The sequence below is a fragment of the Populus euphratica genome, unplaced genomic scaffold, assembly GCF_000495115.2.
Source record: "Populus euphratica unplaced genomic scaffold, PopEup_1.0 scaffold339.1, whole genome shotgun sequence".
NCBI classification, from domain to species: domain Eukaryota; kingdom Viridiplantae; phylum Streptophyta; class Magnoliopsida; order Malpighiales; family Salicaceae; genus Populus; species Populus euphratica.
The window spans coordinates 152,719-172,833 of NW_011500231.1; the positions used below are offsets into that span (position 1 = coordinate 152,719).

General features: G+C 30.7%; 1 pseudogene; it reads left to right on the forward strand.

The window, feature by feature from the left end:
- The first annotated feature begins 60 nt into the window (after positions 1 to 60).
- On the forward strand, positions 61 to 5,003 carry LOC105112438 (condensin-2 complex subunit H2-like; annotated as a pseudogene).
- The last annotated feature ends 15,112 nt before the right edge of the window (positions 5,004 to 20,115 follow it).

Sequence of the window (20,115 nt, forward strand, 5' to 3'; positions counted from 1 at the left end):
AAATAACGATCGAACCAGCCCAATATCCGAGATTCCGAATCTTCAATAAAGACAACTCAAAATTAAAAGAAACAAAAATCAGACACAAAGAGCAGCGGGAAAAAAAAGTCATCGAAAATTTTGAACCTTCAAATGGCCAAATCTCACACTCTTTGATTTTTTCACGCTCTCTATAATTTTCCTGGCAACCAAACACCCACAAATTTCCCAACTCCTGGGTTTCCTAGAAAGCCCCCCAAATGAAATGTTCAAGTATTATTCAAAAAGATGATTAATAACAACAAAGAAGAAGCAAGCAAGTACCACACAGTACAAGCAGAGCGTGATTTAGAAGCCAATTGGGAAGTCGATCTTTCAAAAAAGCTTGAAGATTATTTGTTAAAGATTTGTTCTGGTGAAATTGCTGGAAACGAAGAGGATAGTAACGTCAATTTCGCTGAAGGTTAGGGTTTTATTGAAAAAACAAATTTTGTAGTTTCTTTTTTTTGAAGAATGTAGTTGCTTTATTTTTCAAAGGTTTGGGCTTTGTTTGAATTAATTGTGGTTTTAGGTTTCTGTTGTTGAGCGATTTAATGGGTTTTTGTTTTTGTGGCAAAATGTAGCTGCTTTATTGCTTCAAGGTTCAGTTCAAGTTTATAGCAGGAAGGTTGAGTATTTATACAACTTGGTTTTGCATGCTTTGGACTTCCTATCTCAGAAAAGGTACTCTCTCTTTTTTCCACCTATTTTGTTGGGTTTTGATCGCTTCCCAAGTTCCTTTTCAATGCGAAATGTAGTTCTTTTAAGAATTTATGTCTGTAAAGTACTTTGTTTCTGGGTTTATTTGATAGTTAAGGTGCTTGTCATTTGGTTTAAATTTAAATACAGTTCAAATGGAAAGCGTGGTGTTTTTGTTCAACTTACATTTATCATAAGCGAGTGTTTTGCGATGATTGATTGCTCTTAGAAGTTTTAAGAATCTTGAGAATTTGTGTATCATGATACACATAGTTGTGACATTCACTTGTCCTTTCTGAGAGTTTTTCCACTGCTTGAATTAGAGATAGGGAATATGGCTACTGGTTGAGAGAGGACAGGAAATGTATTCAATCGTCACCTTTTAGTCGAGCTGGGATACTAAAGTGCAGTTATATGTTGCTATATTTTGATAAAGAATTTCTAGGCTCTACTGCGGATTCTGTTAGTTGCCATGCAATCTAAAGTTGTCAGTAGGCAGTTTAACTGATTATGAGTTTTATAAATAGATTTGGAACAGTCAAGTACAAAACCCTGCTCGTGTTTTCAGGAAAATTATTAATTGTTGCGGAACATGGGTCGTTAGAAATTCACAAATTTAAGGCTCTTCATTGTACTCTTTCCCATAACTTCTCACATCAGACCAACCCACTAAAATTCAACTAGGGATCACAAACAAGGTCAATGTCAGGAAGAATAAAGAGACACCACAAAAAAAAAAATTATATTCCCACAGGAAAGCCATTTAAGGCTTATAATGAGTAGTTTTGAATCTGTGGTACCATCCCATGGAAATGATTTTTAAATTGGTTTTATAAATTTTTGAAACAGGCAGCAGGAGCAATCAGAGGGCACATCTGTCCAGACCAAACAAAATGGTTCCTGTGCAGTTTCTGATGAAGAAAACGATCAATTTTGGGTCTCAGATGATGTCCCAGGTAGGCTCAACTCTGCCCTCTATTTGATGCAGTTACGATGTAACTCACAGCTAAAAAAAAATCATTATGCTTCAGTGGAGGCAAGGAATTGCTTGGATGCTTCAACCAGCAAAGATGCTTCTTTCTATCACTTTGTGAAACCGCCAGCAAATCTTGTTGTTCTTGAAGGCGATTGCTTAGATACCAGTGGTGATGGTGGGGAATTAGAGTCATATCTGGTATTCCATGTACTTCCACTTTATAGTTTACTGAACTTTATGCTTCTGACCCAATCTAAATCACTTGTTTTTTTTCCTACATGGTTGCAGTTAGCCACCAATGATCTTTACCAAGATTTTATTCTCTTAGACCCATGCGATGCCCTAGCCATAAATGATTTTTTGAAAGCAGATGATGCTGGAAAGGCACAAAATGGTCCTTACAGGGGCAGCTCAATACGTAAGACCTTTCAGTCCCCAGCAAGGCGTTCTGGAGGAACTGCTAACAAGCCTTCTCTTGGAAAGAATCGGGATGCCAATCCCATGCCATCCCCTGTTGCTGGTTGCAGTTTTGGAGTTAATGATTGTAAGATCAGGCCTGACCCTCCTGTCTATGATAATTTTGACGAGAATCCTGGATTTGATATGGAAGACATATATTCAGATCCTGAGAATGCAGAAGATTCAGATGACAATGATGATCCCTGGAAGCCTTTGAACCCCCATGAACCTGGGAACTTAAAAGTGAAACCTTTTAAGAAAGGTGGTTGAAGAATTTGTCTGTTTTTTCCCCCTCTGTTTTCCCTGTAGTATGTTATATGCCTACTTCACACTCATATTGGATTTCCCTTAACAAGCAGTAAAAGATTTCAGAAGGAATGGGCTAAAATCTGCTGAGAAGACCTCTATAACTGCTCTGTTTCCACTTGCAAGGATGCATGGTACTATTAGTCCAGATCTTGCCAAAATATGGGAAGCACAGCAAAACGAAATTGGAAAACATGGGAACACACAATCTCCGACATTATATGAAAAGGTATTGGTCTTTCTGTTAAAGTTCTTATTTTAATTTCTTGTGATTGTCCTATCATACCTGATGTTACAATTGCAGCTGAGGCAATCTCTTACTAATGAAGGACATAATATTCCTGATACTTATGGTAACTCTGGGATTGACAATGAAGACAATGCATATGACACTGGGATCCCTGATTTCGGGCTGCCTGATGAAGAGATTTCAGAATGCATGAATGAAGATTCATCCCCCCCTCTTCATGAAAAGGTTGGCAGGCTTGTGTTTTTGTTCTAGTTTGTATTTGCAATAGTATAGAAGGAACTATTAGGTTGCTTACTGACTGATTTACACAGCATGATGATGGTGGGACTCACTTTGACACCTGTAAAGATTTTGGACATGGAGATCAAAGATCGGACTCACTTTGACACCTATAAAGATTTTGGACATGGAGATCAAAGATCTCAAGCAAGCCTGGAAGATCTATGTCGCTCTCACCTTGTAAGCTTGCATTTCTATCACTTTTTGACTAAATCTAACCTAGTTCATGGCAATAGTACATGCACACATATTCATGTATTTGTTTCAGGTAGCTTGGGTGAAATTTCCTTGCTGGGTAAAGTATTTGACTTTTCTACCTGTCCAAAATTCTTCCGTGACTTGTCACCAAATATTTGTGGAACATGCACTCTTTTTAGAAAGTAGTCTGTAAAGTTTGTTTTATCGGATATATTCCTTCCATAAATTCCTGATTTTGTCTTGAAAAGCAAGATGAATAAGTTCTGCTCTCTTTGCAGGTCTTTTACACATACTCAATCCAATCCACTGCATGTACTTATGTCAATTTCCGAAACTTAGCTTTCATCAATGTAGATTTGTGCACTTTGCTGGTTTCTCTTTAGGTTTAAAATTCTCAGGAAATAGAAGCATAGTTTTTGAAAGCAATGATTTTAGAGATTGTAGGAGTTGAATTATGAGATCAACCTGGTCCCTAAAATTTTGGAATTGATTGTGCTCTCTCAGATATAATCTTTTGCCCAATTATTGCCAGAATATGTTGTAGCTTACCCACCTTTCATATGTAGGATGCTCTGCTCGCCAATATAGCTGAAACTGAGAAGCAAACTGAACTGGCTGCTCGGGTTTCATCATGGAAACAGAAAATTGAGCAAAACTTGGAAGAACAAGTAACTTTCACGTCAATTTATTTTGCTGCTCTTTAGTTGCTCAAATCTTTCTTATTGGTTTTGAATTGAAGGTGAATTTTTTTTCTAATAGGACTCGCATCCGCCATTTGACATTCATGCCTATGGTGAAAGGATTGTTGACAAACTCTCTCTTGAAACAGACAGTCAAAAAAATGTCATGGCCTTTACAGACGTTGTGAAGGGCCAGGAAAAACATGATGTGGCTCGAACCTTCTCCGCGCTTCTTCAGCTGGTAGTTCTCTTCCACTATTTCAATCTAGGAAGCGTACTCAGTACCTTAAAGTAGAACAGCTTCTAAAATAAATGGCCGGTACCCTTTAATATCCAAAGCAACTGCTCTCAGGCCTCATACTTGCAATGTGTAGGCTACTAGCTCTAAATCATTTTTCTCAATGACACTGTAAATTTCTGTTATTACGTACGAAGTTTGTGTGTTGGATACAATAAGTAAATACTGGAGTCATTTGGAGTGAAATAGATATGCTTTGCTTTCAAATGCCAAAAGAATTACCATGATTTCTCCAATTTCAGGTCAACAATGGAGAAGTTGATTTTGATAGGAGTCAAGCTAATACCGAGTCATTCTGTTACACGGCCATCAATCCTTTCCATGTCCGGCTCCTCGGACACAAAAAAGAAAAGGAAGGAAGACAATTTCAACTGTCAAAAAAGAGAGTTAAATCACCGATAAGAAAGGGAGGTCCGAAGCTTGGGAAGAATGGTAACACAAGGTGCACACCTGAAGGTAAGAAGAGGCGAAGATCTCGAGTTGTTGAGCCAGTTGACTTACATTCAGCAGGGTGACCAAGGCATCATAAGCAAGTTTTATTGCTGGAGTTATTCAATCCCTGTGCTGATTGGCTTGGTGCATTAACAATGTGATTATTGCATTATTTGTAACTTTGTATCACTAGAGCATAGACAATTAGTTCCGAGACCTGGCCCGGCTGTTAGGTTCATCTGCCAACCCGTAACCTAGCCGAGTGTCCCGGCCCTGGTTTCAAAAATATGGTATAGACAATGATAAGCTAGAATGTGTAATATCTTTAATATTTCACGGACTTGCAGGTCAAATGCCCTTGTAATAACACTACTAATTTAACTGCACAATGATTTTGTTCTTGTGCCATGTTATCTTTAATATTTCACGGACTTGCAGGTCAAATGCCCTTGTAATAACGCAACTAATTTAACTGCACAATGATTTTGTTCTTGTGCCATGTAATAATGCCAATCTGCGTACTGTGAATTTTTGAAGATGCTTGCAGTGTTATTCTCTGCATTAATGTTTTTGTTTGTTTTTGTAACTAATTGGTTATGAATTGATCGATGGAAAAGCACACTTGAACAGTCGCTGGTATCTTTTGTTTGACAAAGCCATAGAAATAGTGATAGAACTAGGTTAGTGTTTGTATTATTTTTTTATTAGAATATTTAATATCCTTAAAGCTAGGTTAGCATGCGTGCGGCGGGGGTGCGTGTATGTGAACTTGAAGGTTTGAAAGATAAAATAATAAAAATTTTATAAAAGAGTTAAAAGATAAAAAATCATAAATAATAAGGATTAAATTGAAAGTATTAATATATGATAAAAAAAATTTGAACATATGAATTTTTTCAAAGTGTTTTTTAATATTAAAAAAAATTATATATGTGAATCAAAAAACTTATATATGAATCCAATTAAATAAATCATGAACTATTTGTGTAAATAAATAAAAAAATTAATAATAAATAAAAATATAACTAAAAAAATCAAGACACCATTGTATATCAGGATATTTAATATTATAATACAAGTTATTTACTTGGTTATGTTTAATAAATTTATTTATAAAAATTAATTTGTAATAGAGGTTGACATACACATAAAATTTAATGAATAGAATAAAAGAAAAAATGATACTATGAAAATTTGTATATATTAAAAATATTATAAAGAATAAATATTTAATCCATGCAAAAATTAAACACACTTAATATAATTAAAAATTATTATTATTCAACAAAGACTAAAAACCCTAAAAAAGAAATCATAAAGGAATATTAATTAAAATATAAATTTAAAAAATACATAAAAAAACCATTAATATAAAAAATAAAAAAATAAAAAATGAGGCAAGGTGCTACATGCCTAGCACTTGGCTCAATAAAGAAAAGAATTGCATATGAATCTTTAATTTTTTTAAGTTTGACGAGATTCACCATAGTTGCTTGGTAAAAAAAAATAAAAATAGATAACATGTTATCTGAAAATTTAAAAATTTAGTCATTGATGTGGTCAGAAAAATAAGAGTTTTTTTCACCTAAACCAATTTTGAACCTTTTTTTTAATCCAAAATACCTAAAAAATACTCTAGGAACCTTGTTAAACCAATTTATAGCCTCCTAAAATACAAAAAACTATCCTAAAATCTAAAATAAACTCGAAATCAAAAATCTTTTTGAATTTAGATATGTGTTTAGGTGCTTGTAAGGTAAAAAACACACACTTAATTATAACCTCCTCGTCATATAAAATCTTTTGATATAAAAATAGATCGTTGTGGTGACTAAAATATTTTTTAATAACAACTTTCTCTCTCTAAAATATAGTGATCTCTTTTCTCTTCCACTCAAAAAAGAACTTAAAAAAGAAGAAAGTGAAGTTTAATATTAAAATTTATTTTTTAAAAATTATATGAATGAGTTATTTAATAGATAAAAAAGATGAGAGATGAATTATGAAACAAATTTCAAAGTTATCACCTATATTACTCATATTTTTTTTACTTGAAATCTTTTTTTTTTCAATTCAAGCCTTCTTAAAAAAAAAGGCAATTAAATGCTGATTTAGGTTTAAAATAGCTGAATTGTGGGAAAAAAATTTTAAGGATTAAAATAAAATTTTAAAAAAATACATTATTACAATTCATTATAAATGGCAAGAGAGTAAACAGTAAAAATAATTACAGTGAATTCCCTGCAATTTTTAATTTTTGTTGATGAGATCAGTTGATGTTAGGAGACAATATTATTGGAGTTGCATTTTACTTCTATCTCTTTGCCTTTTTTTTTTAAAAAAAAAATTAAAATATTCAAATCCATCACTTATTTCTATAATCTGGCTGGATCTGATTTGTTAAAGAAACAAACTAAACTTGAAAAATCATTTTTTTTTTTAAATCCAAGCTTAGAAAATAAATCATATCCTCCTCAATAAATCATAAAATAAATTCTAAATTGAAAATTATTATATAAAACTTAATTTTTTTTTATAAATCATAATTTAAAAATATATGCATTTCAATAACAAGTTTCAGACTAAACTCAATGCTAGATCTAATTTTTAAAAAAAATTAAAATAATATTATTTTAATTAAAAAAATCAACATTTTAACCCTCAAGTTTTCACTTAATTAGCCCATAATTTTTAGTAATGTCAACCAAATTTTTTATTTTATTTTGTTCAGACTCTAAATCAATTATATCCGGGTTTAACTCGTATCTGGGTTTTAAACCATGATGATAACAGTCATCTCTTGCAGCACCATGTCTCTATTTGGAAGTTTCCCTTCGGAGCCCAAATTAAATGCTCGAAACTGTGACAGGCTGCAGCATGAGTGAATCGAATTGGGCCTCTAGACAAGACCTGGAGATTTCTTTAGCAGGGGAATTGTTGTTGTCTTTCTATTTTTTATTCCCAGTTAACTACACTTCACTATAGAACATGCTAAAACATTATCAACTTGGAGGATTGAAAGATAAAATAATAAAATTTTTATAAAAGAGTTAAGGAAAAAAATATGAAATTATAAAAATAAGGATTAAATTGAAAACACTACTATATGATTAAAAAAAATGAACATATGAAATTTTTCAAAATGTTTTTTTATATTAAAAAATCATAAATGTTAATAAAAAATCTTATATATGAAACAAAATTGTATATCAAGATATTTAATATTATAATACAGGTTATTTACTTGGTTGTTTAATAAATTTATTTATAAAAATTAATTTGTAATAGAGGTTGACATACACATAAAATTTATTGAATATAATAAAAAAAAAGATACTATGAAAAGTTGCATATATTAAAAATATTATAAAAAATAAGTATTTAATCCATGCAAAAATTAAACACACTTCATATAATTAAAAATTATTATTATTCAACAAAGACTAAAAACCTCAAAAAAAAATAATAAAGAAGGAATATTAATTAAAATATAAATTTAAAAAGTACATAAAAAATCATTAATATAAAAAAATAAAAAATAAAAAAGATATAATGAAGCAAGGTGCTGTCAGACCTAAAGCTTGGCTCAATCAAGAAAAGACCTGCATATAAACCTTTAATTTTTTTAAGTTTAACAAGGTGGACGATATGTTATTCATCTTAGTTGCTTAGTAAAAAAACACAGATAACACGTTTGAAAATAAATAAAAAATAATTATTAGTATGGTTGGAAAATAAGAGTTTTTTTATCTAAACCAATTTTGAACCTTTTTTTTTTACCCAAAACACCTAAGAAATATTTTAGGAACCTTGTTAAACCAATTTATAACCTTCTAAAATACAAAAAACCATACTAAAAGCCTGAAATAAACTCAAAATAAAAAATCTTCTCGATCTTAGATATGTATTTTAAATGTTTGCAAGGTAAAAAAGAAAAAGAAATACTTAATTGTAACCCCCTCATCATATTAAATCTTTTGATACAAAAATATATCATTTTGATGGCTAAAATATTTTCCAATAGCAACTTTCTTTCTCTGAACCAGAATATAGTGATCTCTTTTCTCTTCCATCTAATAAAGAACTTAAAAAAAAATTGATATTAAAATGTATTTTTAAAAAATTATAGAGACTAGTCATCTAATAGATAAAACAGATGAAAGATGAATTTTGAAATAAATTTCAAAGCTACCACCTATGGTATTCATGTTTTTTTACTTGAATTCGTTTTTTCTTTCAATTCAACCCTTTTTTTAAAAAAAAGCAATTAAATGCTGATTTGGGTTTAAAATATGGGAAAAAACATTAAGGTCAAAATAATTTTTTTGAAAAATACAATATTACAATTCATTATAAATGGCAAGAGAGTGAATAATAAAAATAATTACAGTGAATTCCCTGCAAGTTTTAATTTTTGTTATGAGATCAGTTGATGTTAGGAGACAATATTAATATTATTAGGTGTTATTGGAGTTTCATTTTACTTTTCTTTCTCTCTGTTTTCTCTTTATTTAAAAAAAAAAATAGAATATTTAAATCCATCACTTATTTCTATAATCTGGCTGGATCTGATTTGTTGGAGAAATAAATTAAGCTTGAAAAATCATTCCTTTTTTTTTAATCTAAACTTAGAAAATAAATCATATCTTTCTCAATAAATCATAAAATAAATTTTAAATTGCAAATTAATATATAAAACTTTAATTTTTTTTTATAAATCATAATTTTAAAATCTATGCATTATAATAACTCAGATTAAACTCAATGCTCGATCTATTTTTTTTAAATTAAAATAATATGATTTTAATTAAAAAATCAACATGTTTAATCCTCAAGTTTTCACTTAATTAGCCCTCTTTCTTTAGCATCTCAATCAAGTTTTTTTTATTTATTAATTTGAATTAATCTAGACTTTAATGTATTGGGTTTTAAACAATGATGAAAATACTCATCTCTTGAAGCACATTGTCTCTATCTGAAAGTTTCCCTTTGTAGCCCAAATTAAATGCTCGAAACTGTGGCAGGCTGAAGCATAAGTGAATTGAATTGGGCCTTTAGACAAGACCTGGAGATTTCTTTAGCAAGGGAATTGTCGCTGTCTTTCTATTTTTTATTCTCAGTTAACTACACTTCACTATAGAACATGCGATGCCATACGGCCGTTACAAAAAATAGAGTTTTTTATTTTATTTTATGGTAATCAAAATATATATTCATAAAAAAAATTAATTTAAATACTTGAAAAAAAAACTGCACATCTTCTGTCAAATCCCCTTTTTAAATGCATTTTTTTATATATATTTTGACAAAATTTAGCATTTTTTTAAATATCAATAAAGATATTTGAATAAAAAGTATCCAGGTAGCATCGCTAGGAGTTTCCTCATCTCAGATGTCCTACGGTTGAGCTTCTCCGCACCTTGAATAGAATAGGAACGAACTGCATTTTCTACCTTACTCCGGGATTGTGCCGGAACGGATTGCCCTAAGACAGGCTCCAGGATAGCGAAACAATGATGCCTTTTAATTGAAAAGGCTATTGTCTCTTGATAAACAATTAAGGTTTTGTAAAACACCAGATTTGTTATCCACGCTCCGGTGGGTTGAGCAGATTCTTTTTTCTTTTTCTTTTTCTTTTTTTTATGTAAAACAATTTTTGGGTAAAAAATCTATATTTCAAGTGGTTATTTAAGTAATATATATATAAAAAAATACTACACTAGTAAATAAACTAACAAAAAAAACAATAAAAAAATAGACATGAGTTTATTCAAATTATTAAACAACGTAATACTAACATAATAAAAGACAAATCACAAAAAATAACAAAGTAAAACTCTAATGAAGAAAAAGAAAACAACAACTTAAAAAAAAAACCCAACAAACTTAAATAAATCTCCTAAATCTGGTTTGATTTCTAAAACTTTTAATTTATTAAATCATAGACTTGATTCCAATCAAGAAGTTTAACTATAAACCAATTTTATTTTGAAGTTAGAACTATGAAATCATTGAAAATATTATAAAAAAATTGTAAAAAAAAAAGAGGATAAAACTTAAGAGACAAAAACTTACGTGGATGAAATTTGAAAAGAAATCCAAAAACATAAATAGCAATTAAAAAATAAGAATCAAATTTGAAAGAAATCATAAAGGGTGAAATTAAAAAATATTTGTAATTTGATAGATTATTTATATAATAAAAAATTATAAAAGGTGAAATTAAAAAATATATAGAGGGCTAACCCCATAGATTTAAACCACAAAAAAATGGAAAAAAAAAAAACAAAAGAAGGAATAAAAAACTAGCTTAAAAAAAGAAGAAGAAAAACCAAGTAAACTCGAACGAACCTTATAAATCTGGTCTAATATCTAAAACATGCAATTTATGAAATCCTAGATTCAAACTAGCCTTCTAAACCTGGTCTAATCTTTAAAACCCGTAACTTGTGAAATCCTGGATTTAGGTTTAATTAAGAAGCTTAACTCATTAAATTTAATTTTAAAAGATGAAATTATATAAAAAAAATTGCTTAAAAAAAAAAACAACCAAAACAATGGAGATAAAATTTGATAGAAAAAACTCAAGAATGATGAAATTTTTGAAAAAAAATTTAAAAAATAATTTCAAACAAAACAAATAACAATTAAAAAAATAAAAAACTAAATTTGATAGATAAAACAATTATAGAAGCAAAATAAAAAAATATTTATAATTTGATATATTATTTATAATGTCACACTTGTATGCGCGACATTTGGATCAAGGAATCGCCACTTATTTGTTTGGTTTAAGGTCAGGAAGACATCTAGGTGGACTACTTTTATCTGAAATTTTAAGATAAAGTATTGATTGTGGCTAAGAAAGGTATTAGAAACCCTAGCATACCTTACCTAAAATAAACTATATTGTGTGGTCTGAATGTGGTTTAAAGATATGAATCAGTTTTTAACTAGTGGTCCGTCTATAACTTAAAAGAAAGATTTATACTCTTAAATAAATTTGGCATTTTAAATGCATTATAGACTCATAGGTCCAAGTAAATTTTTAGGAATAATTCTTGTAGGTGCCCTGATAAAGTTTATTTATCTTAAAAGGTAAAAGTATTTTTCACAACTCGTATATTGTGATAAAAAAATACTTATAATTAAAATTAGTGAATATATAAAATAATTCTGAAATTCTCTAGTCAACAATTAGTACTTAAATACAAGTTTATTGGTGATTCAATATTTATGCAAAAATATTGACAATTAATTTTCAGGAATTAAAATTTTTAGATTTTTAAAATATTGATAATTTTCTTAAGAAATTTTACAAACTTATTATAAATTTAAAAAATAACACATAAAAAATTTCTAAAACAATAACAAAAACATTTCTCTCTCCTTTTTATAAAGAAAATGCAATTTTTTGTAAGGACTGAGCTGCATGCAACAAGAAAAATTATTTTTTCTCGCCCTTTTATTATATTTTCATATAATTATTTATTTTTATAAGACTAGTCCACCCAGACCTTTTAATGACCTTGGACTAAATAACTAGGTAGTGATTTCTTAATCTTGATGCCACAATGCTAGCATATATGTAACATATAGATTAAAAAATGATAGGTTGTGAAATTAAAAAATATTTATAATTTTGTATACTATTTATAAGTAAAAAAATAATTGAGGGTGAAATTAAAAAATATTTATAATTTGATAAATTATTTATATATTTAAAAATAGGAGGGGTGAAATTGAAAAAAAAATTGCAATTTGATAAACTAGTTAAAGATTAGAAAATGGTAAGGAGTGAACTTTAAATTTCTTTTAATTTTATAGCTGACACGACTAAAAGATTGATGTCTTCTTCCAAGTGCAAGAGTATCGAATAAATCACCTGGCAAGATCAGGGTCGAACCATAGGGAGGTTAATTATAAAAATTATAGATAACAATAATACAATAACAATAATAACAACAATAGTAACAATACTAATAGTAGTAGTAGTAATAGTAATAGTAATAATAGTAGTAGTAGTAATAATAATAATAATAATAATAATAAAGAAAAAGTTGATGAGAACTTTGAGATGGAAGATTAACATAAGGATTAAACAATAACAACAACAAATGTCAAGGTTAGAGGATCCACTAATGGTATGTCAAACAAGTATAGTATAAATTCGTATTATTCAATTGAAAACCACACACAAAGAAGGTTCCAATCAGATTATAAATTGTTAATATGATTACATTAGTTATCTTATTCGATTAATGCTAATATTTGTAAATGTTGTTAGACAGCTGAAATTTTTACATAAGAAAGCTGAGACAATTGCCTACAACTTTCATGTTTTCAAGTAGCTCCCATTTTGACGTTATCAGTGACGTTTTAGGCAGACAACAGAAGATAAGGATTGTCACCAAGTCAAGAGTTGGCCACCCACTCATCAATTAGTCATCAAATCAATAGTTCCTAATTTTGGCCTATAAAAGGAGGCATTTACCATGCATTTAGGCATCTTGGTGTTCAGATCAAGATCATGCTCTTGCTTTCTCTCTTTGTATTTTTTGTAATGTTTATGCTTTACTTTCATTAATATCAAGTTTATGCCTTTCATTTCCTTGCATTTACTTAGTTAACTTTAATCTTATTCATGTTCTTATTTTGTTTATTTATTTTTCTTTCTTTCATTATGTATCACTAAGTTTATTATGTCAAGGTGAAAAGGTTACACTAATGGTGTAAGAATAAGTATAGTGTAAACTTAATATGGACTTCAATGTTTGATACTAACATGTTTTATATTTGTTATCTTGTTCACTCATTAATACTTTGCTTGTTAAATGACTAATCTTGATTTATGTTGTATAACACTTGGTACAACAAATGCTTGGCACTCTCATAGCCCATACTGTATGGTATAACCGACACCTGAGCTATGAAAGGCACTTGATTCGTTGTTAACATAAGTTATAATCATGAATGCTTGACGAGATTTACAAGTACTAGCATTAATCGAATAAGATGACTAATATAATCATGTTAACAATCTATAATCTGATTGGAACCTCCTTTGTGTGTGGTTTCCAATTCAATAATAAGAGTTTATAACCTCCTTTGTGTGTGGTTTCCAATTGAATAATAAGAGTTTATACTATACTTGTTTGACATACCATTAGTGAAACCTCTAACCTTGACGTTTGTTATTATTATTGTTTAATCCTTACATTAATTTTCCATCTCCAAGTTCTCATCATCATCTTCTTCTTCTCTTTCTTTATTATTATTATTATTACTACTACTACTACTACTACTACTACTACTACTATTATTATTATTATTATTATTATTCTTGTTATTGTCATTGTTGTTATTATTGTTATTACTGTTATTATTGTTGTTGTTGTTATTATTGTTGTTGTTGTACTATTGTCGTTTATAATTTGTACAATTAACCTCCCTGTGGTTCGACCCCGGTCTTGCCGGGTTATTTATTACTTCGACACTCCTGCACTTGGGAGAAGACATCAATCTTTTAGTCGTGTCAAGTTTTTGGCGTCGTTGCCGAGGAGGTAAGTTTTGTATAAATTATAATATTTATTTTATTTTCTCTTTTCACTTTTCTTGTATAAACTTTGTTTCTTTTCTCTTGTTTCTTCTTCTGTTGTTTTCTTTTTCCTTTTATTTTATTCCTACACGTGCATGAGAGTTTGGTCACGTACATCAAGTGGTAGACTTTGTAGGGTATCCTCATCTGGTCACGTACATCAAGTGGTAGTTTTATTTTATTCCTACACGTGCATGAGAGTGTGGTCACGTACATCAAGTGGTAGACTTTGTAGGGTATCCTCATCATTTTCAGAAAATATGGCCGAAGAAGATAATCAATCACTTCACAATGAGAATAATGAGAATAACCGTGCTAGAACACTTAGAGATCACATGAATCCCACAAGAACAAGTGCACCATCATGCATAGTTTTTCCTCCCGATGCATCTCATTTTAATTTTAAGTCAGACATTATTCAACTTTTACCATCTTTTCATGGCTTGGAATTGGAAAATCCATACTTGCATTTAATGGAATTTGATGAGGTCTGCAACACATATAATAATTTAAATTGTAGCATGAACACCATCAGATTAAAGCTTTTTCCTTTTTCATTAAAAGATAAAGCTAAAACATGGCTACAAAATTTAAGACCAGGATCCATTCATGCTTGGGATGAAATGTAACAACAGTTTTTGAAGAAGTTTTTCCCATCTCACAGAACAAACTCTTTCAAAAGACAAATCACTACTTTCACTCAAAAACCAGGAGAAACATTTTACCAATGTTGGGATAGGTATCGAGACTTGCTTAGTACTTGCCCTCATCATGGTTTTGAAATATTGAGATTCGTTTCACATTTCTATGAAGGGTTAACCCCTAAAGATAGGCAAATTGTTGAAAGGATGAGCAATGAAACTTTTGAAGATAAAGACCCTGATGAAGCAATGGAGTATTTAGACTTGTTAGCTGAAAATGCTCAAAATTGGGACACCGCGGGTACTTATGAGGCACCGAGTAAAACTCAACCTCATACATCTAGTGGAGGTATGTACAACCTTAGGGAAGATCATGACCTTCAAGCCAAGTTTGCATCTTTAGCTAGAAAAGTCGAGGCACTAGAATTGAAAAAGAGTGGTCAATTAAAATTTGTTGAAAACATTGTGTGTCAAATCTGTGAAACAAATGAACACTCAACCAACGATTGTCCAACCTTGCCTTCTTTTAAGGAATGTCTCCATGAACAAGCCCATGCTTTAAACAGTTTCCAAAGGGCCAACCACAACCCATACTCCCAAACATACAACCTTGGTTGGAGAAATCACCCAAATTTCAGTTGGAAGAGTGAGAACAACAATGCACAAACTTCACAACCATCATTTCAAGCACACCACAATTTCCAAAATTCTCATGGATATGCACCTCCTTATGCTCCACCTCTTAGAAGAAATCTTAAGAAAACATTGCATGCATTCATTGAAAAGCAAGAGACAATCAATACTCAACTTGCTCAAAACATGACAGATTTTAAAGATACTCTTGCAAAATTAACATCTGCTCTCAGTTTCCAAGAGAAAGGTAAGTTTCCATCTCAACCACAACAAAATCCCGAGGGGCAATACAATACAAATGCAAGTAGTTCCGGAAGCCAACATATGGATCAAGTCAAATCAGTCACTACTCTGCGCAGTGGTAAGGTTATTGAAAAACCCTCTCTTGAACCTTATGAGAAAGATGATGAGTCAATCTTTGAGGGTAAGGAAGGGGTTGAATCTGAAAATTGCAAAGAAAAGACTGATTCTTCGCCAGCACTTCCATTTCCTCAAGCCGTGACCAAACAAAAGAAAGTCAATCACAACTCTGAAATTTTTGAAATTTCAAACAGGTAAGGATCAATATACCTTTGCTGGATGCTATTAAACAGGTTCCTTCCTATGCTAAATTTTTGAAAGATCTATGCACTGTAAAGAGGAAACTGAATGTGAAAAAGAAAGCCTTTCTAGCCGAACAAGTAAGTGCTATTCTTCAAAACAATAATGCTTTGAAATATAAAGACCCTGGTTGTCCTACAATTTCTTGCTTTATTGGAGAGCATAAAATTGAAAGAGCCTTACTTGATCTCGATGCTAGTGTGAATTTACTTCCATATTCAGTTTTTTAGAGTCTCAATCTAGGTGAGTTAAAACCAACTTCTATAACTCTTTTACTTGCCGATAGATCTATAAAAGTGCCTAGAGGAATAATTGAAGATGTGTTAGTACAAGTCGATAAATTCATTTATCCTGTGGATTTTATTGTCTTGGACACACAACCTGTTGAAGTATGTAATTCATTTCCTGTTATTTTAGGACGTCCATTTCTTGCAACTTCTAATGCATTGATTAATTGTAGGAATGGACTGATGAAGCTATCATTTGGAAACATGACATTGGAGATGAATATTTTCAATATTTGCAAGCAACCTAGAGATGATAATGATTTACAGGAAGTGGACTTTACTGAAAAATTAATTCATGATTAATTTCCAACCACTTCCAGTGAAATTGAGATTGATGAATCTAATGATTTGTAAATGATTTATTTTCAGGAAGAATCAAAGACAAGTAATTGGAGGCCACAAATTGAGGAATTGCCACCACGATCAATTAAGTCCATACCTTCAATTGTTCAACCACCAAAACCTGATTTGAAGCCGTTGCCATCCAATCTCAAATACTCATTTTTGGGAGAAAATGAAACTTTTCCGGTAATAAGCTTCTAAATAATGAAATCATTTATCCTATTTCTGACAGCAAATGGGTAAGTCCTACCCAAGTTGTACCCAAGAAGTCTGGAGTCACTGTGATAACAAATGAGAACAATGAGTTAATTCCCACTAGAACTGTTACTGGTTGGCGCATGTGCATTAACTATAGGAAACTTAATTCAATGACTAGAAAAGATCATTTTCCTTTACCTTTCATGGATCAAATCCTAGAAAGAGTTGCAGGTCATGAATTTTATTGTTTCCTAGATTGCTATTCGGGTTACAACCAAATTAAAATTGCATTGGAAGATCAAGAGAAGACTACTTTCACATGTCCATTTGGTACTTTTGCATATCGTAGGATGCCTTTTGTATTATGTAATGCACCAGCCACATTTCAAAGATGCATGCTTAGTATATTTAGTGATATGGTTGAATATTTTCTTGAGATTTTCATAGATGATTTTTCTATTTTTGGCGATTCATTTGATGATTGTTTGACTAACTTAGAAAAGGTTTTGACCAGGTGTGAAGAGAAGAATCTTGTGTTGAATTGGGGAAAATGTCATTTTATGGTAACAAACGGTATTGTACTTGGTCACATTGTTTCATCAAAAGAAATTGAGGTTGACAAATCCAAAATCGAGTTAATTACAAACTTGCCAACACCAAAATCTCTTAAAGATGTTAGATCATTCCTAGGACATGCTGGTTTTTATAGAAGGTTCATCAAAGATTTTAGTGTAATATCTAAGCTTTTAAGTAACCTTCTAACAAATGATATACTACGAAACCAAACTTATCTATATTTTTATTATCACCATTTTTTTTGCTTTTTTTTTTAACAAATTATATACTATCTCTTTTTCTTAGTTGTTACCTTTAACAAAAAAGCATAAATAATATAATAGTCTAATGTGCAACCTACAATCATATGTTAAAGTGTATGTATGGAAATTAAGGTTTAAGAGTACATGTTAAATGAGTATATAAACAGAATTAAATGATAACAATGCGAGAGTTTGTAATCCTGAATATTTCAAGAAGTATTATGGTAGATATTGTTAAGAATGGTTACTAAGATGCGTCTCAGGAGTCACTTTAACAAAAAAGCTCATTTACTCTACCATCCTAGTAACAACAATTTTGCACATACTTTATGAAATAGAAAACACAATTAGTTAATTTTTTTAATATCAACTACTATTCTCTCCCCTCAACCAAAAAAAAGACATTGTCCTCAATATTCTAAGGTAGTAAGATAGAGTATAAAAGACATCACCTGAAACACCAAACACTGATAAACCTGAAACACACTTAAATAAATATAAGAAACAACAAAACACAAATATTATGCTATTAATAAAACCAAAAGACACAAGTTTTTACAAACTAAGACTCAAATCACAGTTGTGATTGTGACTCACATCTTCCCTTGGTTTTACATCCAAGAACGGCTTAAACACTCTCTATGGGTCGGAAATAGGCTTCTCATCCAGTTTTCTTAAAAACCAGCAAACACGATCTTTTTTAATCAGATTCTCAAGACTATATCAAGCAACTTCTTTATGGAAATGGGGTCATAAATCATGAAATGCACAATGCACATCTCCACGATTATGAGACTTAAGAGTCAATAGAAGATTATCTAAAGACTCTCTGTGTTTTGAAATAAATCTCACATTTTGATAATTTTCACAGGTTTTGCAGAATGCATGTGAATCCTCTAACATGGTGGGCCAATAAAATCCACTTTGTAATATTTTTGTAGTTGTTTTCTTTGATGAAAAATGACTCTCACATGTCTCATAGTGATAAAATTTAATGACACTACTTACCTCATTGTCATAAATGCAACTTATAAATATTTGATCAGGACAATATTTGAATAAGTAAGGGTCATCCCAACAAAAAATTTTCACGTCGCTCAAAAACTTTCTTTTGTCTTGGTTATCCGAATAAGTTGGTAAAAATCCTGAAGCAAGAAAATTGATATTTTTAACAAACGAAGGCATTGAATTAAGAGAAAGTAAAGATTCAACAAGAAAGGAATCATCGAATGGTGTGATATCGGATGTTGAATCTATTGCTAATTTTGATAAATGATTTGCGACAACATTTCTCGTGCCTTTTTCGTCTTTGATTTCTTCCTGTTTGAAAGTCTCAAATATTTCAAAATCATGATTAAGTTCCCTTTATTTGTTCATGACATGAGAAAATAGAAGTACTGGTAGGGAATTAGTCTTTTCCTTGCAATATTCAGATTCAACCCCTTCCATAACCTTAGAGATTGACTCATCATCTTTCTCATAAGGTTCAAGAGTGAGTTTTTTAATAACCATACCACTGTGAAGAGTGATGACTAATTTGACTTGATCCATGTGTTAACTTCTAGAACTACTTGAATTTCTATTATATTGCCCCTTGGGATTTTGCCGTAGTTGAAATAAAAACTTACCTTTCTCTTGAAAACTGAGAGCAGATGTGAATTTTGCAAAAGTATCTTTAAAATCTGTTATGCTTTAAACAAGTTGAGTGTTGATTGTCTCTTGCTTTTCAATAAATGCATTCAAAGTTTCCTTAAAATTTCTTGTAGAAGGTGGAGCATAAGGAGGTGCATATCCATGAGGATTTTGAAAATTATGGTGTGCTTGAAACTGTGGTTGTAAAGTTTGTGCATTGTCACTCTTCCAATTAAAATTTAGGTGATTTCTCCCACCAAGGTTGTATATTTATGAGTATGGGCTATGATTGGGCATTTGAAAACTGTTTAAAGCATGAGTTTGTTCATAGAGACATTCCTTAAAAGCAGGTAAGGTTAGATAATCATTGGTTGAGTGTTCATTGGTTTCATAGATTTGACACATAATATTTTGAACAGATTTTAATTGACCACTCTTTTTTAATTCTAATGCCTCAACTTTTCTAGCTAAAGATGCAAACTTAGCTTGGAGGTCATGATCTTCCCTAAGGTTGTACATACCTCCACTAGATGTATGAGGTTGAGTTTTACTCGGTGCCTCATAAGTACCTACAGTGTCTAAATTTTGAGTATTTTTAGCTAATAAGTCTAAGTACTTCATTACTTCATCAGGCCCTTTATCTTCAAAAGTTCCATTACACATCAATTCAACCATTTGCCTATCTCTAAGTATTAACCCTTCATAAAAATGTGAAACTAATCTCCATGTTTCAAAACCATGATGAGAGCAAGTATTAAGCAAGTCTTGATA